This window comes from Globicephala melas, chromosome 2, assembly GCF_963455315.2.
Source record: "Globicephala melas chromosome 2, mGloMel1.2, whole genome shotgun sequence".
Taxonomy (NCBI): Eukaryota; Metazoa; Chordata; class Mammalia; order Artiodactyla; family Delphinidae; genus Globicephala; species Globicephala melas.
Window position 1 is genome coordinate 27,941,622 of NC_083315.2, and position 26,235 is coordinate 27,967,856.

The following is a 26,235-nucleotide window of genomic DNA, read 5'->3' on the forward strand; positions in this document are numbered from 1 at the left end:
CGGAGCACAGGCTCCGGACACGCAGGCTCAGCGGCCGTGGCTCACGGGCCCAGCCGCTCCGCGGCATGTGGGATCTTCCCGGACTGGGGCACGAACCCGTGTCCCCTGCATCGGCAGGCAGACAGACTCTCAACCACTGCACCACCAGGGAAGCCCTGTAATTTAGTTTTTATATTAGCATTGTCTTCATCTAAGTGCTCTCGTTTGCCTCTGTCTTTACAATGATGACAACGTAACAGTGTCCCCTTCTTTGGCAAGGATGAGGAAGCTCAGTAAATTTGGGAGAAATAAAATATATATGCTGATCCATGTAAACGGACTATTTTAGACACTGGTTCCCCTTTTCAGATTGTTTATTACTTTGAGTATATCTGTAATATACAAATGCATCTTTTCTTATGTAAACATAACTAAACTTCCATGTTCTCCTTTCTCCCAAATCTTTTTCATGTGCCTGCTAGAAAGCAAGTTCTATGATAAAACCACACTGGACAGCTGAGTTTAGTGTGGGGGATGAGTTCATAGACTCTTGAGATAGATTTTCTCTTCCTCAGAAGCTATGAAATTGAAGAATGGCTCAGAGGAATTATATCCAGACCTCAAAGGGCAGAGAGACACCTACCATATGAATCATAATCTATGTGCGTTTAATCTCTAGGTCAGAAATCTCTGCTGAGCTTCATAAAAGTAGAGCAATTATTTCACAGGCGCCTCAAACTCATGATTTTTAGAACTAAAAACAGCATCTTGTGCTGAAACCAAGAATTCTAACGATTAAGGAAAATAACATCACAGAGCAATTAGCATTGAACCTTGTATGGGAAAATGGAAGCTAATACCAGGAAATGATGATAAGGAGCGTTAGTAATGTAATAATCATCATCATAATAAGTAATAACAACATCATGAATAATGGTAGCAGTGCAGAGGTATTTCTAATGTGACAGACACCTTGACAGCAGCTTCTTATGACCCTAATGAACAAATGTCTGCTAAGTCCAGTCAACTTTAACTTCTAAATATTTCCCAGTGCTGTTCAGATCTTCTCAGGCCCCTCACTGAACGTGCTCACTGGTGTTCGAATCTCCACTCCTGAAAATAACACGCCACAATGAAGACATCAAGCCCTTTTACGACAAAGCATGGCTGTTATCCAGTGGGTAGAACTTTTCAATGTCTTCCTATGGCTCTTTGTACAAACGTCAAAGTTCTCACATGACTTGGAGGTTTGTTCCAGGTCATCACATCACTGTCACTGAGGGCGAGTCCCGTTTCACCCCATGAGTTACTCAAAACCCCCAGTCCCTTCTACCCCAGCACCCTTGCACACGCTGATTCCTCTGCGCCCAAACCATACTTTGCTTAACTAACCCTCGTTCTCTCGACATTGTCAAGACACTACTTCCACCATCACCCAATCTAAGATACAAGAATTGTAATTGCTTCCTTCTTATAATTTCTATCTGTTTATGACATTCTTATATTGTTGATACATGTTTTCTCTTGTTTTCCTTTAGCCTTTGACCATGGTTTCCTTCAGCATTTTGCACATATTTAAGGCAGTTGCTTTTTTTTTTTTAACTTGACCATGCTGCACTGCATGGAGGATCTTAGATCCCCGACCAGGGATCGAACCTGGGCCCTCAGCAGTGAGAGCGCTGAGTCCTAACCACTGGCTGCCAGGGAATTCCCTAAGACGGTTGATTTAAAGTTTTGAATAATAAATCCAGTATTTTGCTTCTTCATAGATGACTTCTGTTGATTTATTTTTCACCTTTGAATGGGCCATGCTTTCTCTTTTTTTTAATGTTTTGTGATGTTGTTAATAACTGGACTGTTGAATTTTATAATGTGCTAATTCTGGAAATCATATTCTCCTCTATCCTCAGAGGTTGCTGCTCTTGATTGTTAAAGCCTTCTCTTTGTGTAGTGACTTTTACAATCTATTCTGTAAAAGACTGAATTCCTTGTCATGTGTGGCCACATGACAAGGAAGCATCTGTTCCTTTAGTTTGTGTTCAGCTAGTATGGTATTTGCCTTTCCCGGTCTTATTTCACTCAGCATAATGCCCTCAAGGTCCAGCTGTGTTGTCACAAATGGCAGGATTTTCTTCTTTTTGTGGCTGAAGAGTATTCCATTATACATGGCACACTCTCTCTATCCGTTCATCCATTGATGGACACAGGTTGCTTTCCTGTCTTGGTTATTGTAAATAATGCTGTAATGAACATAGGGGTAAAGATCTTTTCGAGGTAGTGTTTTCATTTTCTTTAGATAAATACCCAGGCGTGGAATTGCTGGATCAGAGGGTAGTTCTACTTTTTAATTTTTTGAGGGACTTCCATACTTTTTTCCATAGTGACTGTACCAACTTACATTCCCACGAACAGTGCACAAGGGTTCCCTTTTCTCCACATCCTCACCAACACTTGTTATTTCTTATCTTTTGGATGATGGCCATTCTGACAGGTGTGAGGTGATATCTCATTGTAGTTTTGATTTGCATTTCCCTGATTATGAGTGATCTTGGGCATCTTTTCATGTGCCTGTGGGCCACCTGTATGTCTTCTTTGGAAAAAAAGACTGTTCAGATCTTCTACCCATTTTTAAATTTTTATTCTATTTCTATTTTCAAAGCCATTCTTTTTAGAGGACATTGACACTCTCTTCTTATTTAGATCAATTGCTTTTCAGGCCTTCACACTATCTCTCATACTAAAGTTGTCTTTCATTGGAATCCTAAGTTATTTCTATAGTTTTTGATATGTCACATTTTTCTTTTTATTGATTTTTTTTCCCCTTGCAGGAATAAATCAAGTATTTTTTGTTTTTAGGTTTTTTTCCAGAAAGGAAACATGTGAGTTTATATTTTGAGCCCTTACATCACTGAATATGGGTTTATCTTGTGAATTTGATTGATAGATTTGCTTCATATAAATTTCTAGGAGAAAAACAATTTGCTCTCACATATTTGAAGGTCACATTCCTCTGTAGTCTAGCATTTATTCTTACTAACGAAAAATCTTATTCCTTTTTGTTTGTAAAAATATCTTTTAAAGTTCTTTCTATCTCTTCACCCCTAGAAGCCTTTAGGACACTTTAAATTTAGTATTCATTAAATTCATAATGATCGCGTCTAGGGATTTCAATTTTCTATTACCACAAAAATATTCTGCAACTAATCTATCCAAAACTTAGTTGTTGAAAACAATAATCATTATTCTTGTTGTTCTGGAGGTGAGTTGAGGGAAAGCGCGTCTAGGCTGTGCTTTGCTTCATGTGCCTTCTGTCCTCCCAGGATTAATGAACTTCCCCACAGATGTTCTTGTGATGTTACTGGGAGGGGCACAAAATAGGAAGTCCAGTCGTGCAAGCATTTTTCAAGCAGTAAGACATGCCACTCTTACCACACACACACACACACACACACACACACACACACACACACAGACACACACCACACCACACACCACACACCACATCACGCACACCGCACATACCACATTGGCCAAAGTAAGTCACACAGCCGCATCTAAAGGTAAGGAGCCGGGAAATATATTTAACCCCTTTAGCGGGAGAAATTGCAAAGTCAAATGGAAAATGTCATAGACGCTGGTAAAGGTGAAGATCTGGCACCATAAATGACAATTTCCCATTGGGTAAGGGTTCCCTCCTTTGTATGTTGCATAATGCTTAGTGTTCTCTTCAATTTCAGCATTCATGCATGTCTCCTTCAGCTCTGGGTAATTTTCTTAAGTTCTCTCTGCATCTATTGAGATGCTCATATGATTTTCATCCTTCTCTTAATGTAGTGAATCATACTTATTGATTTTCATATGTTGAACCATGCTTGCATCCCAGGGATGAATCCCACTTGATCATGTGGTATGGTCCCTTTAAACGTGCTGTGGAATTCGGTATTCCAGTATTTTGCTGAGAATGTTTGCATCTATTTTCATCAGAGCTATTGACCTACAATTTACATTTCTTATAGTGTCCTTGTCTGAGATAAGGGTAACACTGGCCTTGTAAAGTGAGTTTGGGAGTGTTCCTTCCTCTTCTAGTTTTTGGAAGAGTTTGAGAAGAACTGTTCTTTTTTAATTCTTGGAGTTATTTTACTCTTTCTTATCAGACAGTTAACACATGTTCACTGTAGAAAATACAGACAAAGAAAATAAGGACTAAAAACCATTCATAGTCTTAACATTACACCCAGAAATAATCAATGACAACAGTGTATGCTAGGCCGGCCTTTTTATGCATTATAGTTATATATGTTTAAATGTTTGCATAATCTATATGTTTTTAATGAGATAATAATGTGAAGCTACTTTGCATCTTTTTTTTAAGTAAATACTTTTTCCTCAGCATCTTTCCCACTTGATAAATACATTCTTTTATTTTTTATTATGGAAGGGCTATACTTTAACCAAATTCCTATTACTAGTCTTTTAGGTTACATTCAAATCTTTGGTATGATTAACTATTAATGTTGTAGACTAAGTTGTGCACATACTCTTTTTTTTTTGTATTTTTATAATTAGTATTAATCCTTCTTTAAACGACTAAATGTTTGTTGGAATTCACCAATGAAGCCATCTGGTCTTGAGCTTCTCTTTCTTGGGATATTTTTGATTACTGACTCAATCTGCTTACTCCTTACTGCTCTGTTCAGATTTTCTATTTCTTCTTGACCCCCCTTTTCATTCATGAATTAGAATATTAATACTCTCCCTTTCCACTTTCAGGTTTGTTGTTTTCTCTTGAAAGATGATTTTGTTTGAGAAGTTCTATAAGCTATCTCAGAACTTCCTGGAATCACAAATGGACTCTGTCATGGCTCTATAACAAGGCTTCTCTACTCTGTCTTAGATGATAATGAGGCAGGTAGTTGATCCTTCAGAGTAGAGTGATCCAGAGCACAGCTGTCTCCTTTTTGTTCCTATAGTGATGCTGTGGGTAGCACAGAAGAAAAGAGAGAGAAAAAATAAAAGTGGGAGGGGAGGGGAGGGAGAGGAGAATGCAGGAGGGAAGGAGGAGGAATTAAGGAAAGGAAGAAAGGAAGGAAGGATGGAAGGGAGGGAGAGAGAGATAAGTCTGGTCCCCAACTGATGTTTGTTCCATGATGCTGACAATGATAGAAGTCCCCAGGGAGCTATGAGGTAAGTAAATGTAAAAAGTAGACTCCTACAGATAAAATTTGACTAATAAATCCAGCTCAGAGCAAAATGCTTCTTTAGAGAAACCAAAACTGATGCATAATTAGAGATGTAAAAATACTGGAAAAGCAAAAAGAGAAAATCAACTTAAAATAGCATCATCTTTAATGGGTTGTGTTGATGTTTAAAAATTGGTTGTAAGCTATTTTTTCAAAAAGCACATACACACACACATTTTGTGACTTATGGAATTTCAGATACACCCACTGTGTGCACATTTTCTAAACATATTTTAAAATTGTAATCCAAATAATGTAGCTATTTCAGTCACCCTATGTTACTAAGTAAAAGGAAATACCTGAAGATTTTTAAACTGTTGATCAAAAGGCATCATTACTTGTTAGAAATCCAGACACATGTCCTTATCAGTGAAGCTCACACTTTGGACTGATGGTAATAATACTGTTATAAACCCATGTGGGCACTGGACTTTCTAGTTAAGAAGACTCAACATAGAAAAATATCAATTATAATCACTTATTTCCATGAAGAGGAGAGCAGATGGAAGAAACGATTGATAAATGATTAAAGCTTTTCACATTTTCTTTTACTTCTTTTTAATTTTAACTCAAACCTTTCCTTTTCCCCCATAATGCTGAAAAAATAAAAGAGCAAATGATGAGGTCGCCAGACACCATTATTAGTTTAGAATCTAAGTCCATTGCACTTGCTCTGAATTGCTGTCATTTTCCCCATGGAGGGTTTCAGAAAGTACTGACACTGCTGCTTAATTAAATTGAGAGAATTTTAGCAGCTAATTTCCTTAGCTTACAGTCCAGAGAAAGCAACTATATATTTACTTTGTTGGTGACAACATGCAATTTTGAATGGAATCTCTTTACAAATTCAAATATGCACTGTGGAAAATTAAATCGTTACAGCTTCTGAGACTAGTAAGACGCTTTGGAGGTTAGGAGAATGCTAACAGTGCATTCTCCTAGAGGGAAAGGATCCACCTTCAGCATCTCTCCTAAACACATTTTTTAAAATACTGAAAAGATTGTACAACAACTTTTAGGCAAATGTCCAAAAAATTACACCTGGAACTACTCCACCAAATCACCAATTATTTTACTTTCCTTCATTACTCCCCTGCCTTCATTTTATTACCTAGTTGCACCACACGAAATGTCCTGTGATTTTCAGGGGCTGGTTTTCACCAGAGGGGATGAGCAATATAAGTGTGCCCTTCCCACACTGGTTGATCCACTTGAACCTGCCAGCGGGTGGGGTTGTTTTCCTGTCTTGCTTGTTGTTTGGCATGGGGCACCCAGCACTGTAACTTGCTGATCTTTGGGTGGAGCTGGGTCTTAGCATCGAGATGGTGGTCTCTGGGAGAGCTCTCGCCGATTGATATTATGTGGGGCCAGGAGGTCTCTCATGTGGTCCAACGTCCTGAACTAGGCTCTCCCACTTCCGAGGCTCAGGCCTGAAACCTGACCAGAGCACCAAGACCCTGTCAGCTACACGGCTGGCATGCGTCCTGGGTCAGGGGTGCTGTCACATCCGCTGTGCTCTCCGTCTGAACCCAGTGTGTCCCAGCAGTGACCGGTCATGGCCCGGACATGACCTGGGCAAGAGCTGATCAGCCACCCTCCTGGAGCCCAGAGCCCATCTCCACATTAGGTTTTAAACGTCTTTTCTCTTGTGTTGTTATACAAGAAAGAAATTGGCACACACAAGAAAAAGGAGAATAACTTATGACTGCCAAATTCTCATTTCCTGGGTTCCTAAAAAGTAACTTTTTGTCACATTGGGAGATACGCAAATACACTCTCATTGGGAAGTCTAACCTGGAGGGGTTTTTAATGATGTGGGGATTTACAAAAGAAATGGTGACATATTGAGAGCACACAATAGTTATTATGAATAACTATGTAGTTTTAAATTTAAAAAATAGGGAAAAAACTAACTATCCCCTTCGAAATAATATATTTGTGTCTGCAAGAAACTCATTGCATAATTTTAATAAATACCGTATGCCAATACATATATATGGAATCTAAAAAGAAGTATATGGTTCTAAAGAACCTAGGGGCAGGACAGGAATAAAGGCGCAGATGTAGAGAATGGACTTGAGGACACGGGGAGGGGGAAGGGTAAGCTGGGACGAAGTGAGAGAGTGGCATGGGCATATATACACTACCAAATGTAAAATAGCCAGCTAGTGGGAAGCAGCCGCATAGCACAGGGAGATCAGCTCGGTGCTTTGTGACTACCTAGAGGGGTGGGGTAGGGAGGGTGGGAGGGAAATGCAAGAGGGAAGAGATATGGGTATATATGTATAAGTATAACTGATTCACTTTGTTATACAGTAGAAACCAACACAGCAATGTACAGAAATTATACTCCAATAAAGATGTTTAAAAAAAAAACAACCTAATAAGCATTGCTTGTTTATGTCCTGACGATCTTGTATTAAAACAATTTGCAAATTAAAACTAAAGACCAAATTTAATTTTTTTTTTTTGCGGTACGCAGGTCTCTCACTGTTGTGGCCTCTCCCGTTGCGGAGCACAGGCTCCGGACGCGCAGGCTCAGCAGCCATGGCTCACGGGTCCAGCCGCTCCACGGCATATGGGATCTTCCCAGACCGGGGCACGAACCTGTGTCCCGTGCATCGGCAGGCGGACTCCCAACCACCGCGCCACCAGGGAAGCCCCCAAATTTAAATCATTTTATAATTTTGTACAAGTAATTCATCCATATATACCCACTAATATGCATATTTTCATATCATATTTTAATCTTATCTGAAGATAATTTGCACAATTCTTCTGACTGCTAAGGAATCAGAAGATTCAAATGCTGATTTGATTCCTCCGAATGGTCTTTTTTTTTTTTTTTTTTCCGAATGGTCTTTATCTCCTCAAATATTCAACATATAACCCTCTCCTTTCTTCCCCAGATAGAAATTTGTAATTTGTACTCAGTTTATTTCACACCTCCTAAAAATGACACTGGCGAAAGAAAAAAAATAAACCAGAAAGTCTGGGGTGGGTTATGAAGTGGAAAAGAGGTCTTGGTGGTGTATGTCAATCAGAAAAGCCAAGTTTTCAAGTGAACTTTGGAAAATTGGTAGGGCAGCCTCATGGGCCCTGGAAGGGTGTCCATGCCAGAAGTTATGGTTTCTTTTTCTGTTTTTCAAGAGAGTGTAAAAACAAGCATCTAGGGGCTTCCCTGGAGTCTCAGTGGTTAAGAATCTGCCTGCCAATGCAGGGGACACTGGTTCTAGCCCTGGTCCAGGAAGATCCCACATGCCGCAGGGCAACTAAGCCCATGTGCCACAACTACTGAGCCTGCACTCTAGAGCCCATGAGCCACAACTACTGAAGGCTGTGGGCCTAGAGCCCGTGTTCCACAACAAGAGATGCCACTGCAGTGAGAAGCCCGTGTACCGCAACGAAGACCCAACGAAGCCAAAAATAAAATAAATTAAATTAGTTTAAAAGAAAAACAAGCAGGGGCTTCCCTGGTGGCGCAGTGGTTGGGAGTCCACCTGCCGATGCAGGGGACGTGGGTTCGTGCCCCGGTCCGGGAAGACCCCACATGCCGTGGAGTGGCTGGGCCCGTGAGCCATGGCCACTGAGCCTGCGCGTCCAGAGCCTGTGCTCCGCAGCGGGAGAGGCCGCAGCGGTGAGAGGCCCGCGTACCGCAAAAAAAAAAAAAAAAAAAAAAACAAACAAAAGAAAACAAGCATCTAGAGGCTATTAATATAAGAATACTCGTTCCATCTAATCTTTTCTTGTCCTTTATTCTACAAAAAATTGAAGTGCTATCGCTTATGTCAGGCACCGTTCACATAACTGCAAATAGCGATGATTGTGATAGAGCGGCCCTGCCCTCATATACATTTACACAAACACACTGTCATCCCGATTATTCTACTGATTATCATATTTTTATGTCCTTTAAGGAAAGTCCAAATACGGCTGGTTCTGTGGTCTGATAGCCAGGTGTAGTCATGTGACTTGTCTCATCCAGGAAAATTTAAGAGCCAGTGCACAATTTTTCTTGTTTCCTCTTTCTTCTCTGTTCCAGGGAGCATCTGTGACAGACATGCAGAGTAAGTGAGAAATAAACCTTGTGCTTTGAGACTGTCTGAATTTAGGCTTCCCCTAAGTCTAGGACTGGGCAGCAACCGCCTAGCCCTTAGTTGTGAACGCTGTGTATACAAGCCAGTAGCAAATCCACGAACAATCTGTTCTTCAAATCATCATAATGCGTGGGTGTAGACTAGGTGTGCAGACCTGAAAAGCACACTTCACGAGTAACTGCTGATAGGAAGTTAGCGTGTTTTATGATCTCCTGCAGACTTCTTAGTTGAAAGAAAATCTTTTTTTTTTTTGCTTTCTAATTGCTTTGAGCCCAACTTGACATATTTCATTTCCAAATGTTTCCCTTACATTTTTACTAACACATAATTTACAATGATTGTTTCAATTCAAAATAGTAAGAGTTAGATACTAATGCTAACATATTGTGCTAACTCCATGCTTGTGGAGTGTTATCATGCAATTTATTCTGGTTTCACAAATCAGTATTTACCTTCTGTTATATCTGCAGATACACATTTGATAGTAAATGCTAATTGAAAATGCCTGGATTTTTCAATCTAATTGGTATAATTGCTTAGACAAGAGAAACAGAAGTATTTATTTTTTAATACAAATTTATTTTCCACAATTGCCCAAAAAGACTATTGTTGACTATGTTTCCTAGGTTACCAAAAGAGTAGTGGTTGTCAAGTCTCTGAATCTCTTGACATATGTGAAAGCATTTGTGAAAATGAAACCCTGAGAAAAATGCCAGCCTCTTGTCAAAGACCTTTTAGTTTTCTTGTTATCAATTGCTCCAAAAATTTTTTATAAACTTGGTCTTTAGATTTTTCCACTCTAATTGTGAATCCAGTCATGCTTGAGGCAATCCCTGTTTAAACTGTGTTTAACTCTGTTAGATCTTAAATTGGACGGTCGGAAAGACACAGCTCAGTGTTCAACGACCTCCATGTAGGGCAGAGCGGTAGAAAAAATGGACATCACATGTATGTTTTATTTTGGGGTGGGGGGGGCAGAAAAATCAAGTCGACAGTGTAAAAGTGAAGTTATCTTTTGAGAATTTTATTTCAAAATTGCCAATAATGTGACAGAAATTCACTAGGAAAAATTTTCAGCAGATAATGCAGGTTTAGAAACAAAGTTATAGAACAATGTTCAATTGCATGTTTTCTTACCGACTGCTGGGGCCTGGAATTGCAGATGGACAAAAAGTGCACAATAAAATAGCTGCTTCTGGTACTTTATTTTATTGCTCTAATCAGGGAAGGCATCAGTTAAAAGTAAAATCAGACGATGAGTGTTTGATGTATTTCAAGCTACAGGGGCTTTTGCTGATGTAACTGTTTGCTCCCATCCCTGTGAGAGGATCCCACACCCCAGGACTGTCTTGTCACTTCGCTGGACATGGAATGTCCCACCTCGCCCCACTGTCAGGCTGGTGGTGTGACTGTTGTGAGTCTGTGTGGCATTCGCCACTCCTGAACAGGCGCTCAAAATATTGGTTGGTTTATCTTGACTGTTTTGCTTTTGCCCTTAGCCGTGAGTATAACGTGTTCTAGATGAAGGATGCCTCCACCTGGCTTCTAGAATGAGAAGGTCCAGGACAGAGTGGCAGCCTGGGGCAGAGCCGCAGAACCAACCCGATATGCGGTCCATGTGTGATTCCAGAAGAAGCAGGTTGTCTGGGGGAAGCCACTGAAGTCTGGGGGTGGTTTTGGACTTGGTAGAGCCAACTTTTGGATCCAAAGTCTGCAGGTTCCTCATCCCCTTGGTGGCTGCATGACCCGCAAACCAGACTCCATCACTCCTCACTCTCAGTGCCTGCTTTTGCTTTTTAATGATTTTTAATAATCATCTACTTCGAATCCTTCCCATGATCAACTCTTAGCTCAGATCTCACTTTTCTAAGCCAAGTTTTCTGCTGTTTACAGGTTAGAAGAACTTGATTAAGATAAGGGACCTGGGTTAGGGTCCAGTTCTGCCCGTAACCACTTCACTAGCCTTCAAGGTCTTCATCTCCAAATCGTGCAAGATTAATTTTTTTCTTCAGTTTGCTTTCTACATGTGAGCTTTTCCAACCCTTATGAATCTCCCTTCCTCCAACTCATATTCACTGAACCTCACATTAACACCAGTAATCAGAGAAGTGCAAACTTAAATGAGACATTTTCATTTTCCTGCTATCATTTCCATTGTATTAGTCTATTTATCCTGGAGAGATGCAAAATCCTTAATCATGGAATGTTTCCCTAATTATTTTCCCTCCCTTTGCAATTACACTACACCTACTGGGTGTGCCATTGTTCCTAGACTAATTGATTGATGAGAAGAGTGAGCTGATGAACGTAAGTACTGTATGAAGATATTAGCTGGGACAGGCTTCTCTGATTAGTTTTCTCCCACTCCTTACTACATGACTGTTCTCAAAAGCTGTAAGTTTTATCTGGAGGCAGAGAGTGGGGAGAAACGCTGCCCAGAGGCTGGCAGCACCTCCAAGCTGCAGACCCCCACTGAATATGTGAAAGGAGAGAAAATAAAGCCAAGAACCTTGTATCGGGTGAGATCTGGCCATGGTTTGATTAATCTGTCCTTAATCACAGTTAAACAGCTGGTCAACATATTAAGATTTGTGGTCACTGTATAGCTTGGCTTGTCGTTGCGTAAACTTGCCTCCCCTGAGCCTGGGTCCTCTTTGCATGGATTGACTCACAGATCCTTGTATGTCCGGCACATAGCTGTTGCTGTTTTCCACGCAAAGCTCATCCTTTAAGGGAAGATTGTATGCCTTACGTAGGTTAGGGCACTTACTTCTTACTTTCAAGAGTAACTGCAACTTTTTCATAGAGTACAATGTCGTGAAACATATTATGGAGCAACTCCATCAAATAACTTCTCTTCTCTGAAGAGCCAAGAGTCTGAAATCTCAGGACTAGACCCTAAGAGACAAGGGTGCCTGTGGGTGGACTGATGTGTGTTCCACTATGAAATGAGAGTGCACAGGGAGAAAGTGGGAAGAGAAGCTCTGCAAATGTCGCACCAGCAGTGATTTTCAGTGGGGGCCAGTAGAAAGGAAATGACCTGAGGGAACAGAGAGGGAGTCAAAGGGCTTCTGTCCATGACAGTGCCGATGACCTGAAGTGTCACTAATAACTAAACAGTATCAAATGCACTTTAAAAAGCACAACAATGATGCCTCGGCTGTGCCAGGGAAGGTCCTGGAGAGGGTCCCCTGCCAGCCTCTCAGGGCTGAGAGAAGAGAGTCTGTACGTCACATGGAGGATAAAGTCAAGAGCTAAACCTGCACCCACAGCCCACAGAGAGACTAGGTACAACCCCAGATGAGGGCCTAGATGCTTATCCTTCATGCTAGAGCAGAACAATTAGAACGATTGTGAAGGGAGGTGAGAGAACCCCACAACTTCACCTCCCTGAGATCCGTTTCACTTGGATTAATCTCAAATACTTCCATTTCACATCACAGATAAAAGGTAGAGCTGAAAGGCATCTGGAAGTGGCATGATGCACGGTGTGTCCTCCCCAGGGGGCTGGGTGGGGAGTGAGGGCACAGCAGGGCCTGGCTGCTCCTGGCCTGTGGTTGATGGGAAACAGACCACCTGACAAAGCTGCACAGAGATGTCCTTGCCTCGGATGGGGTCCAGGAAAACCTTTCCCTGTGGCTGGAACGGAAGCAGTGGAATCCTTATCTGAAGGTATTGAAGTCTAGAGCTGTTTTAAAATTTTTCAACTTGGCTTCCAGAAATGTTCCTGACAAGGAATTGAAATAAAGGGACATTCCACACACAGCATATGTCGATCAGGTGGTCCCTGTACCTGAAATTTCTGCAACCTTGAAAAAGTTAATGATGAAACAGACCTTAACTAGTTAATGTTCTGGGGCCATTGAAGTGTGCGGGAGCCTCCAGAATAAAGGTTGTAAATAAATAGTGTCTTAGGAAAGGGAAGATGCGTAAAGGTAGGGGAAGAAACGTTTGCTTTTAGGAAGCAAGTGGAAAACCTCAAAAGGTGTTTTTGATGATAAAGAAAGTTTTTATTCTCTGCCCAGAAATCTGCACACAAAACAGATTCCTGATGAAGTAGGTGCCCTGAAGGGCTTGGTGTGAAGCACCAGCTTTATATGAATGGTCACCACAAGTCACTAGTGGGTCCACAGCATCATTCAGATGCACAATAGGCTAATGTGCTTGGGAGGAAAGGCCTCTGACCGAGTACTATGTGTTGGTATACAAATTAGCATTTATTTTTCTTCCAAAGAAGAAGGGAGACATTTCTGACAGAAAAGAAGAACTGGAAGAATGCATTGGAAAGAGAAGTGCCCTTCCCCTAAAAGACATAGTTTTTTTTTTTCTGGCTTTTTGAGACCATGAGAATGAATTTGTAAGATGGTCTCACCTCAATTACCGTTTTACACTAATCATATTTGTATTTAAAATATGATTCCCTTTAAAAATAAGTGGGAAAAAGTCATCCTGGAAAAAAACAACCGTTCAGGCATGATCTGGGCAGGATATGGTATAGCCAAGTGTGAGAATACACCCTGTCTTCCTTGCATTTCTGCAGGATGACAGAATGGCCTTTGACTGTTAAAAGATCCTTTCTGAAAAGCATTTCTTTACCTTCCTTTTTAAAGAGTGTTTTGGCAGGTTTCATTTCTGGCTGGGTGGTTCTGGGGCCGCAGTTCCCGTTCAGTATTTGTTATCGAGCTCTGCTGTCTTGTGCGTCAGAACCAGGATATTTTATGAGACTTGTATTTGTCACTTTATGTTTTAGAAGTTCAGAAATGGTAGCAGGTGAATAAATTTTTTCTAAAAGGAAAGGACTATTAATTTTTGGTCTCACCTACTGATAAGAGAAACTACTTAAGTTCTTTTTAAAAAAAAAAGAAGAGTTGAAAATCGACTCCTCCTGTCATTTACCTGAAATACCGTATAGGGTTACATGATAACACAGTGCCTGTCAAATATGTAAATATGTAAATTTACGGTGCATATGTAAATATGAGGAAATTTGGGTTTGAGAAGCATCTCCTTTGAATTTCCTCAAAATGTCTGGCCTTGTGCTAAGCACACAGCTTAACTTGTACTTTTGTATTTTATTCAAGCCCTGTCCACTCACAGCTCCTCACACTGCTGAGAAATAAAATTCCATTTCACGTTTCAGTGTCCATCATTCCATCAAGGAAAGCAAACATCATGGCCTTTGTAAGAACTTAATGCACAGACTTTTATGAACCTGGGTCACATCATGTTTCCTATAAGTCCTGTTAGTGACCAGTTCGCCACTGATTAGGTTATAACATGTATTTAATCCTACTCCTGGCATCCGTGGCACAGAGGAGAGACAGGGCAGTATTTTAGCTTTCTCAGGGAGAACACAAATATTAGAACAATAAGTGAACAGTTTAAATTATTAAAAAAAATAGTTCAGGGCTTTAAAACTCCTCATTGCAGAATTATACTACTATTAAAAAGTAATAAGCACTCATGACTTACTATAAAGCTTTAGTAATCAAGAAAGTAAGGAACTGGCAAAAGAATAGACAAACCTAATATTAGAATGGAATAGAGGCCCCCAAAATAGACCCACATAAACATAATCAACTGATATTATAATGGAGAACACACAATCTCTCCAACAAATGGTGCTGGGACAACTGGACGATGCAAAAAAACCCAAACAAACAAAAAAATGAAACTACATGCAGACCTTACACCCATCACAAAAATTAACTCAAAATGTATCGTAGACATAAATGTAAAACACAAAACTGTAAAATTCCTAGAAGGTAACACAAGAGAAAACCTCAATGACCTTGGGTTTGGCAATGACATTTTAGATACAACACCAAAGACATGATCCACGTGGATCCATGATCCACACAATTGATAAGCTGAACTTCATTAAAATTAAAACCTTCTGCTCTGTGAAATACACTTTCAAGAGAAAGAGAAGACAAGCCATAGACTCGGAGAAAATATTTGCAAAAGACACATCTGATAAAGAACTATTATCCAAAATATTCAAAAAAAACCTGTTAGAACTGTGAAATATAATGGTGGATATGTTTCATGATACCTCTCTCCAAACCCATAGAATGTACAACACCAAGAGTGAGCCCTAATGTCAACTGTGGACTCTGGGTGAGGATGATGTATCAGTGTAGCTCCATCAATTGTAACAAACATCTCATCTGCTGGCGATGTTGATGGTGGGGAGGCAGTGGGGGGCCAGGGGATACATGGGAAATCTCTGCACCTTCCCCTCAATTTTACTGTGAACCTTGAACTGCTCTAAAAATAGCTTACTTTTAAAGTAATAAGCATCAGGTTTATTATTTTCTAATTACTTACGTTTTCATCTAGGCTTTCACTGGATGGTGCATCTCTGTGCCATGTAGGTGGTGTTAACACTCTGGGGACGGTGGCTTTAACTTTCAGGTGATTCTAACGTGGTGAGTCAGATTTTGGAACTGCCATGCACATAGCTAATAAGGGAAGAAAAAAAATGAAGAAACCCATTGAGCTGGCAGAACTTGTCCTTGAAAAGTCATGCCTTTCAGGTTCTGATCACTGCTACTGGTCAAAGGTCCCCGAAACCTTTCTTTCCTTTCCTAATGTCTCAGAAGCATTTTTGCCTGAGGTTAGATGCTGGACAGATGAACACATGTAGGTGTGTAGCTGGTCAGGATTTGCGTTCTCAAACCCCGCTTCTATCGGCTAAAACACTAAATGAAAAGATGCATGATTTATCACCTCAGATATGGTACATGTTGGTTTAGTACCAAAAATAGCAGGAGGATGTAGTTGTCTAACTTTATAACCATTTTCAACAATGACACTCAGGATAGCACAGTGGGTGAAGATTTAGCAGGTGTGTGACTGCCTGCCTCTTCACAAATTACAATAATGAGAATTTTTGTTATAATAATAATAATAAAGGTCAGAGTTTGTAAATGTATTTTTCAAGAAAAATCAAGGATTGAGACATAGAGTATGTAGAGATTATAGGTGATTTTAGTATTTATTATTACTCTTTTATTTGTAGTATATTTTATTATATATTTTTATGTTTTGTGTATTTCCTAAAATAACTATGCTTTTTTAAAATCTGGAAAAATAATAATAAAATTTTATTTATATATATTAATGATCTTTGTATATACAATGTTATACATATAAAATCCTTTTATAAAAAAATTTTCATATATTAATAATCTTACATATATAAACCCTTTAAAGACAAAATATTCTTTTATTTTGGTAAAATGTCCAAATAAACATTTTATACATAACATATATGTATAAACATAGACAAATATGCAGATAGAAAAGTATAAAAATAAAAAGTATATATATACTTTTATTCTTCTATAAATAAATATAGAAATTGTTGCTGTAAGTTGAACATCAAATGCTACTAGTGTACATCATTTCTCTATAAATATAATCATCTTAAAATGTACACAACACCAAATTTATTTAACATCTTTATTGGAGTATAATTGCTTTTCAATGGTGTGTTAGTTTCTGCTTTATAGCAAAGTGAATCAGCTATATATGTACATATATCCCCATATCTCCTCCCTCTTGCACACACTCACAAAAAGAGAAAAAGAAGAAATATATATATATCTTTTGGGAAGTCTGAGGTCTTCTGCCAGCGTTCAGTAGGTGTTCTGTAGGAGTTGTTCCACATGTAGATGTATTTCTGATGTATTTGTGGGGAGGAAGGTGATCTCCACATCTTACTCCTCCGCCATCTTGAAGGTCTTCCAAAAATAATTTAGATTATTAAAATGTTATTATATTCTTTGTCAAAATATTCTTTATAAAATGCTCATTTCTTATACATGTCTTTCTTTAGACTCTATATTAAGTTTTTGTTGTAAATACTTTCTAAAGTATTTCTCACATCAGGCTGGTTTTATCATTTTGGGATCCTGGGTATAAAATGGTGAACTGGAGTTATAAGCTTGGATATAGTTATTATTACCTGCCTGCATTTATTATTGGAATCTGACATCTATATCAGTACAAAATAAGCCTCTATAAATTAGAGATATTTGTTGGAAAGGTCATAATTGGATAAGATAAAAATAACTTCATTTTATATGTAGTATTCAGCTAAATGGAGATCAATATATGACCTGCATGACTTAAGATTTGTAAAAAGTAATTGACACAGAAGTTAGTAAAAATGCAAGTCATGGAAACTCAGGAAGAGATAAGGTCTGTGGGTGAAGCTTGAAACCCATACACCAGCACAGGCTGTTCTGGACGAATCTCCTATGAAACATTGTAGAAATCACATTTCATACTGTGACTTAGAGAAAGTTCAGGGAGGATATAAAGATGTCAGTATTAATTCATCAGGAAATAGTTGATCTAAGATAAAACTTATAATCGGGGCTTCCCTGGTGGCGCAGTGGTTGAGGGTCCGCCTGCCGATGCAGGGGACACGGGTTCGTGCCCTGGTCCGGGAAGATCCCACATGCCGCGGAGCGGCTGGGCCCGTGGGCCATGGCTGCTGAGCCTGCGCATCCGGAGCCTGTGCTCCGCAAAGGGAGAGGCCACAACAGTGAGAGGCCCGCGTACCACAAAAAAAAAAAAAAAAAAAAAAAACAAACAAAAAAAACTTATAATCGATGCCATCTTAGCTCCAAATAGTTATCTATAAACTTGGACTGTAGAAGGAGTGACCAGCTGTCCACCCAAACTCTTCCCTACTCCATTCTGGGAATCATGGGTGTGCAGGTAGGGCTGCTTTCCAGGCCTTCCGTGGGGCATGGCTGTATGACTGGGGTGGGAGGTGCTCACAGGTGATGGACAAAGGGACACACACATTGTAGGTCAGGCCCACTGGACCCCAGTGTCTTCTCTTCCCTCTACCCCATGGGCTGAGTGTCATTGACCAGGGTGAGCAGCAGGGAACATCAACCTGGCTTCTGAGTGGCTCCATGGAGCAAACACCTCTCACCCAAAACCATCACCAGGATTTTATTAATTAATGTGAAGTCACTGACATTTCAGGGTTTATTTGCTACAGCAGCTAGAATTATTTTAATTTGTATAAAAATTGGTACTTGAAGCCAGGACTGCCATCAAAGAACCCTAAGAAACATGGCATTGGTTTAAGCTGAGGTTTAAGGCACGACTTAGGATCCATGCTGCCTGGTAGCAAAAGCATTCAGCGAACCTGTACAACCAGAGCTGGCCAGTCCCCAAACTCTCAGGGAAGAACTTGGAAAACAGGACTTTATTCGTGAGTGCTAGTTGGTATCAGAAAAAATGAAATTAATTTAGACATGAATCAGCAGCTTTGGATCAAAAGGGTAGGGAAGAGGCAGACTGAAAACCGGGGACCTTGTGGGGTCAGGAGAGGTGGTTGCCTTGAGACCACACACAGCAGAGATGAAGCTGAGAAAGGTTCTAAGGGAGCCCTTATGGGCTGGGCCCAGCAGCTGAGATCAGACGGAAGATGTTGCCACCTTATCTGCAGGACTTCACCTCCCAGGATCCTTTGCAGTTAGGGTGGCCCTTCTCATGGAAGGTGGACAGATGATTCCAGCGCTTCCATACCTGGGCCATAATGCTTTCATCACACCATTTTCTGGCAGAACGTCCACACCCAGTGCAATTGGAGAGGGTAGTTGTTGAAGGTGGAACATCTGGATCAAACCTGGATCCCTGATGTTTGTGTGGAGCAGAGATGCCCCCACACCCATCAGTTGAACTTCCACTTACATGAAGTTCACTCTGATTATCTTAAGCCACTAAATTCTTAACTGATAGTAATATTAATAGCATGCATAAATTTGTAAAATACTGTTTAATGACATCGATTCTTTTAACAAATACTTTAAATGATAAAAATGGGTTATGACACATAACATATAGTTAACCCCTATGTTATTTAAATATGCAATATGTCCAGAAGATTGCTGAAAGCTACATGCCAGCATGATAACGTAATTTATTTGTAATTGTTGGGACTAATGGTTTTCATTTTCTTCTTTGTGCTCTTCCAAATGTTCTAAATTTTTGTTAATAAACAAGTTGCAGAATAATTTGCACAATGATAGCTTATATTCAGTAAAGAAAATACAATATGTTATTTAAAAAAATATTCCTGAAATAAAATAAAATCCCATACATATATATTTCTTCCTTTTGTCTTTGGATTAAATATTGCTTCAACTAAAGTAATTTCCTGTAATCTGTCATGAATGGCCCTAAGCACATGCTCGTGCACATATGCACACACACACACACACACACTCGCACTGTGTGGTGAGACCCCTACCAATAATTAGAAGTTGGAGAACAGCTGTGCAACACAAAGTCCGCAGGGCAAGGGACTGGAGGGGCCAACTTACACTTTTTAACCAAACCTCAGCCTCCTCTAAGCTGTCACCAAGAGATTCTTTGTTGGATTTAATGTTTCCATAGAAGAAACTGACTTTTATCATTAAAGAACACGAAAATCAGTTCAGTAGAGATATTCTAACACCACAGTCTCTTTCTCTCACTTTTCATGCATTTGTTTAGCACCGTGATTTCTTCAGATCCTGGTACGGATTATCGACAGCATAGTATTTCCATAGTCATTTGTGGGCATGTACTACATGTAAGGAGAACAAGGGGAGGATGGAGGAGACAGTCATGCTGTGTAGACGTCCCTGAAGAGAAGTATCAGGGCTCTTGAGAATTCACCAATTGCAGTTGTTGGTGAAGACACATGATCCTGCTGAGGACAGTTGGTAAGTCAAAATCAGTGCATTTCATTCTTGAGGGCAGTGGCGTTGTCTGGTGGTTAACATACATTTTTTTAAAAGAAGGGTAGACTTGGGGCTTCAGATTCTCCCTGGCTTCGGGAATGGGGGATGGGGGCCTGTAGAGTCAGCCCCATGGGATAAGGTGTCTGTATTTTGTCGGGTTCACAGAGCTCCCTCTGACTCTGAGAGCACAGCCACTTCGGTGCAACTGTCACATTCCAACAGGGTCTGACACCCCCTTTCCTTCCCCAGATGGTGCTGGATCATCACGGTTTCCGTCACTGCTCATTCGAGCATTCCAGAAGCGCTCCCAAGAGCAGGGCACTGAACGTGAGAAATGTCTGCAAGTGGGAAACAAACAAACAAAAAATAATAGAATCTATTTTCTGAAGACAAGACCCACACACAGTCAGGAAAGGGAGGCAGGAGTGTTGCAGACACAGACCGTAGCCAAAGGTGTGTCCCAGATACAGTTTCTGGTCCAGAGCTTCTTTGTGTGCTTTGCATCCAATGCCCACTTGCTCATAGACCACAAGGCCGATTTGCATCTTTGGCCCCTTGTTGAAAGTAGGCATCCTTGTCAACACTCTGCCCCAGTCTGGCACTTCTGCTCTGCTCCCTGTCTCAGCAAACGGCAACACCGTCCATTCAGTTCTGCAGTCCAGATGCTTTGAGAATTCTAGCGATTTTCTTTTTTGTTTCCATATGCAAACCAGAAGACGTCAGCAAATAGAGTGTATATCTCCTTTAAAACAGACGACGCCCTGAACTGTTAACGCCTGATTCTAATCCAAGCCATCATCACATCCCACCTGGAATGTGGTAACATCACCTGATGACCACGGTGTCCACTCTCTGTGCAGCAACGGGAGAGATCCTTACACACAGAAGTCCTTCAGTGTTACTCTTCTGCTGCGCACTGGGCAATGGCTTTATAGCTCAGAATAAAATACATATTCTTCATCACAGTCTACAAGCACCTACACGACGTAGACACCCCACCACCTCCTTGCTCTCATCTGCCATTTCTCACTCTTTCATTTTAGCCCAACACCAGCCTCATCTCTGTACCTGAATTAATGGCCTTCACGATGGTTAGCTACTCCTCCTGTCTCTCAGATACCCACACCGTGAGCCCCATACACCTTGTAAGGCTGAGCTTTAGGCATCACCTTAGATAACCTGCTGACATACACATTAAGGGGCCACTTCTGCCTTCCGATATGGTCCATATTGTGCTTTATTTCCCTCTAACTGATTATTTCCCTGACATGTTATATACTGATGATCTACCTATTGATTATTCACCAAACTCAACTAAAATTACATTTCTGTGAGGGTATATATTTCTTTCTTTTATTTTTTTAACTACAGTATTCTCAGCACCTAAAATATGTCTGGCAAATGGTAAGCGTTGACAAAATCATTTGTCAAAAATCATAAAGTGACTATTGAGAACTTCTAATGATTTAGATACAACCGTGAATTTTTTATATAAAGTATTTAATTCATTTATCTGGCCAGCAGAATGATAAGTGGCTCTGGTGAATTACAGTAACAGGTGAAAAATTTATATTGTATCCCTTAAAGATGACTAGTCTTCAAAATGTCTGGGAAGCACAGACTTATCTCGAGATTATTCAGTGACTCAGATAGAATAGCTAGCACAATAGGGTTCCTGTTACTCTGCCAACAATGTGTATTCTCCTGCCTCACTAAAGACATATCAGGTATCTGAAGTAATTAAAAGGCAGTGCATTAATGCTATAACATAGAGATGTCCTGGATGCTATTAGAGAGTGTTGGAGAAAATGACTAATCTGATGTTAAAAAGGTTAGTGAAGGCTAATGCTGTTCTCATACATCAGAAAGAGAAAACCACCAGAAAAGGTGTTGATAGGCATCTTCCTGAGGAGGCTTCAGTGTGTGGCACAGGTAATCAGAGCATCAATTCCAGCTCACAGCAGCAAAGTCCTCAGCTCCATTGGGAGAAAAAGTGCCCAGGACTGTGCGGTGAGGGTTTAGGGTATCTGCCTCTGGGAAAGGATCTGTTGGTCCAGCTGTTTACCAATACTCAAAAGACTCTTTAATTAGGAACTTTATGAAAATCCCAAGAAGTGGTGAGAATGATTGTCCCAAACTTTGAAAGGACACCCACCTCATAAGCTTGCAGTGGTGGAAAGATGATCAACTGTGCTAACCACTGAAATCCTTGAAATGTATAATAGTAATAATAGCAATCAATATTCAGTGCTTTTTGATGGGGTCTCAGTGATGAAGATAGATGATAGATAGATAGATAGATAAGGATGGATGGATGGATGAATGGGTCAATTGATTGATCTACAGATGCTTGATAGATGTACTGACTGATCAACTGATCAATATATAGATGATAGATGGATAGATAAGTAGATGGTGGATGGATGGATGGATGGATGGATGGATGGATGGATAGACTTTAATCTGGCATATTTCCTCAGCCTTTCTGTGTTTTTCTCAACACAGACATTTTTAGGTAAAATATGCACACAATGAAACACACAGATCTTAAGTATACAATTAAATGAGTTTGAAAAATGCATTCACCCTTGTCAGACCATCCTAATGAAGATACAGAGATTCCCTTTATACAATTTCCTTTGTGCCCCTTTCACTGGTCCCCAGCTTCCCACAGGCAATCCTTCTGATTTCTGTCATCTCAGATTCATTTTTTCTGTTCTTGAGCTTCATGGAAGAGGAATTAGACATACATGCTCTTCTGTATCTGACTTCTTTAACTCAGCAAAGTGTTATTTTGAAATCCATCCATGTGGTTGTGTTTGTTGGTAGCTCCTTCAGATATCCTGCTGAGAAGTGAATAAGCTACAATTGGTTCATTCATGCTCCCTCTCAATGGACATTTGGGTTGTTTCCAGATGTTCTGATTATTTTGAGTAAAGTTATTATAAACTTTTGAATTTGTGTGTGTTGTGTGTATGTGTGTGTGTACTTATGTTTTTATTTCTCTGAGATAAATATCCAGGGATTAAATTGTCAGCTCATAGAGCAGGTCTATATTAAACCTTTTAAGAAACTGAAAGTTTTCCCAAGTGATGGACGCTCATTCCTTCTAGTTGAGGATTTGGTGAAGATTCTTAACACCTCCTCTTTGCCCTGATGTGACTGAGAAGGAAGTCTGTCCAGCTGCACAGTCTCTGACTCTCTTGTTCTGCACGGACACATCCATTTCCAAGCCTGAGTGCTTGTCTTGGATTCGGCTTCATAATCTGAACCCTCACGTTGGCCTCTGTGGATTTGGGCAATGGTGCAGTGGTGGAGAAACTGCATCACCTCTGGTTGTAGGACTCTTCATTATTAAATTCAAACATACAATGTATACCTCATTTCTACTCTACTCTGATATTTCCTCTCAAAGAATAAAAAATAACTCCCAGGTATCTGGTTAAGTTACATCAAGATAATATAACATAGGACAGAAAAATTACTAGGAAAAAAAAATGGGAAGAAAAGACATCAACAGATTAACTGTGCCTGTGATTTTAAATATTTATTTTCTATTTTTTAAAAACTGTTCTGCACTACATAAATAGCTTTTAGTAAGTGACCATGCACAAAATTTTTCCAAACAATGACAGGCAAGCATACTCTGTTTTGGGGGTAGTGTGCATCATGTAACTGGATGGCGCGTTTCCTCACTAACCGTCTTCCCTCTGACACCTGCAGAGATATGAGAGATATATCTGTGTGTATTTGAAGTTACAAACATAAAAAATTCTTCACGTGTCCACCTCAATCCACCAGGCTTCCCACCATTCTCTCACATGAACTTTCAAAAGAAGATGAGAATAGATTTCTCCTGGCCACTCATTCATGCCCAATGATGTGTATTTGGGCATAAATAATCTAGGGTTTGACTACACTGTGTCACCCACAGATGTATCTCATCTCTACGGACCGATTTTAAGTTCCTAGAAGGCAGGGATTCTGATTGAATCTCCCTAGAAGGGATCTAGCTGGCGTATTTGTGGAATAACTCACCTTTCTAGGTTTCATCTTTTAAACATGGATCCACTTTCCAAGAGCCTGTCAGTTTATTTATATAACGTCCAATTAAGAGTCTACAAGGGTTGTTTAAATGTGCCGGTTACTATTTCCATAGCAAAAGAGCAGGCATTTTATTCAGGGTTTTTTTGGGGGGTTTTGTTTTGTTTTGTTTTTTAAGTCACCAAGTAACTACTTGAAGACAAAAGATCCTATCAGATAATTAGAGCATGTTTATCTCATTGTTAGTGTCTGTTCTTTGTCAGAGCTCATCAGAGTTGAAATATTCTGTTTCTTGGTGTGCAACTAATTTTCACTTGTGTCCTGGACATATTGGGTATTGTCCTGTGACACTTTGGTTCCTATTTAAACCTTCTACTTTAGCAGGTAGCCATCCTACCTAGGTCTAGCACATAGGTCCTGGCTACTTTGTGGATCGTGAATTAAAATTCAATTTGCAAAGCCTTTGCAATTCTCTCTGGTCATGCTGCTGGAATGCTACACCACAGCTGATCTGCGGTCTGACTGGTTCTTGTCACCGTAGTCAGTGCTCACACCTTTGGGGCTCCACTCAGTTACCCACCAGACACAGAGCCCCCTGAGGCAGGGAGTGAGGGTGGTCATTTGCTGGTGCCCAGTGGGGGTTCACTGGTTCTTGTGGAAGACTCTGTCCTGCTGGGACACTCCTCCAGCCTCTTTGGCTGGACAAAGTGGGTTCTTCCTTAGACCTTTTCTCATCTTCACCCATTCCATTTCGGGGTCAAGAGCTTCTCCAGGATGGGATACGTAGGAGGTAGTGCTTCCCACATACAGGGGATAAAGAAAAAAGGAGCTCACCACTGTGTCCTTTCTCACATCTCCACATCCTTAGCCAGCCTGACTTTTCTTTTATCCATCTTTAAGAGGTTTTTGATACTTGCTTTTTATGTATTGTCCAAGGTTTTTAACTGTAATCACTTGGAAGAACAGAGTGGAAAACTCTTACTACATTTTGTCTGTAACTAGAAGTGGCCATCATTTTGAAATTCTTTTTTTTTTTTTTTTGCACATAGAAACAGATCTTAAGACAAAATGTACTGTGACTCCCAAAAGAAAAGAATGAAATGAGAGGTCATCACTTACATACAATGTTCTAGCTTAGGGCCTTTATACCAGTCTTATCCCTTTCAAACTGCTGAAAGAGGGTATCAGGAAAGACACTTTGTCCAAAAAAGAGTAATTTGTGACTGTTGTCAATGTCTTGACTGGTGCTAAGGCAGCTCAGGGACTAGAAATAAAGAACATCACCAAGACTTGGGATCAGAGTATAAGCCTTTGGCTCAAAAGTTAAATTTCATCTTTAAGGGTAGGAAAGGCAGAGAGTCCAAAATGCAAGACAGAAGGTAAGCTTGTGAGTTTAGGTATCTCACCACGGCTTCCAAGTCCTTTGCATTTCCTTCAACTATTTAGCCAAGTTTGTGTATTAAAAGATAAAAGTCAGTGATGGTTCTGAGGAAGACTCATCCTAAACACACCGAAGCATGAACAATGCTTCAGTGTCAGAACAGGAGCCTGGCCTGGGCTGTGGGGTCCACGTCCCACTCTCCCTTCCTCAGCAAAAGGGACACAAATCTTATTTTGAACACCATATACTAACATGACTCTCGTTTTAGATAATTAACATCTATTTATTATTAAGTGCATGCTAACCTTCCTGGCTTTTCACTTCTTCCTGCAGTACCAAGATTCTGGAATCACTTTGTTTCTGCCAAAGAACTATGTCAATTAGTTCAGATTTTCTTTGCCTGAAAACATCTATATTTGGTCTTTATTCTTTAAAGTCTATTTTCTCTGAGTATAGAATTATATTTTCACAGTTTTTGTTTTTTGCAGTGTAAAGAAGCCATCCCATTGTTTCTGCTTTAGCCCCTTTAAAATAATCTTTGGTAACAGCTCTGGATGATTTTAAAGGTAATATCCCTGCATGATTTTAAGATTGTTTTCTCCTCTCTATCTTTGTTTTGTGAAATTTAACCATTGTGTCTCAAGGTGTGATTATTATTGTATTTATTAGGCTTGAGGATGAATCTGTGATTTCTTGAAACTGTGAATTAATATCTTTTGTCAGATTTGGAAATTTTT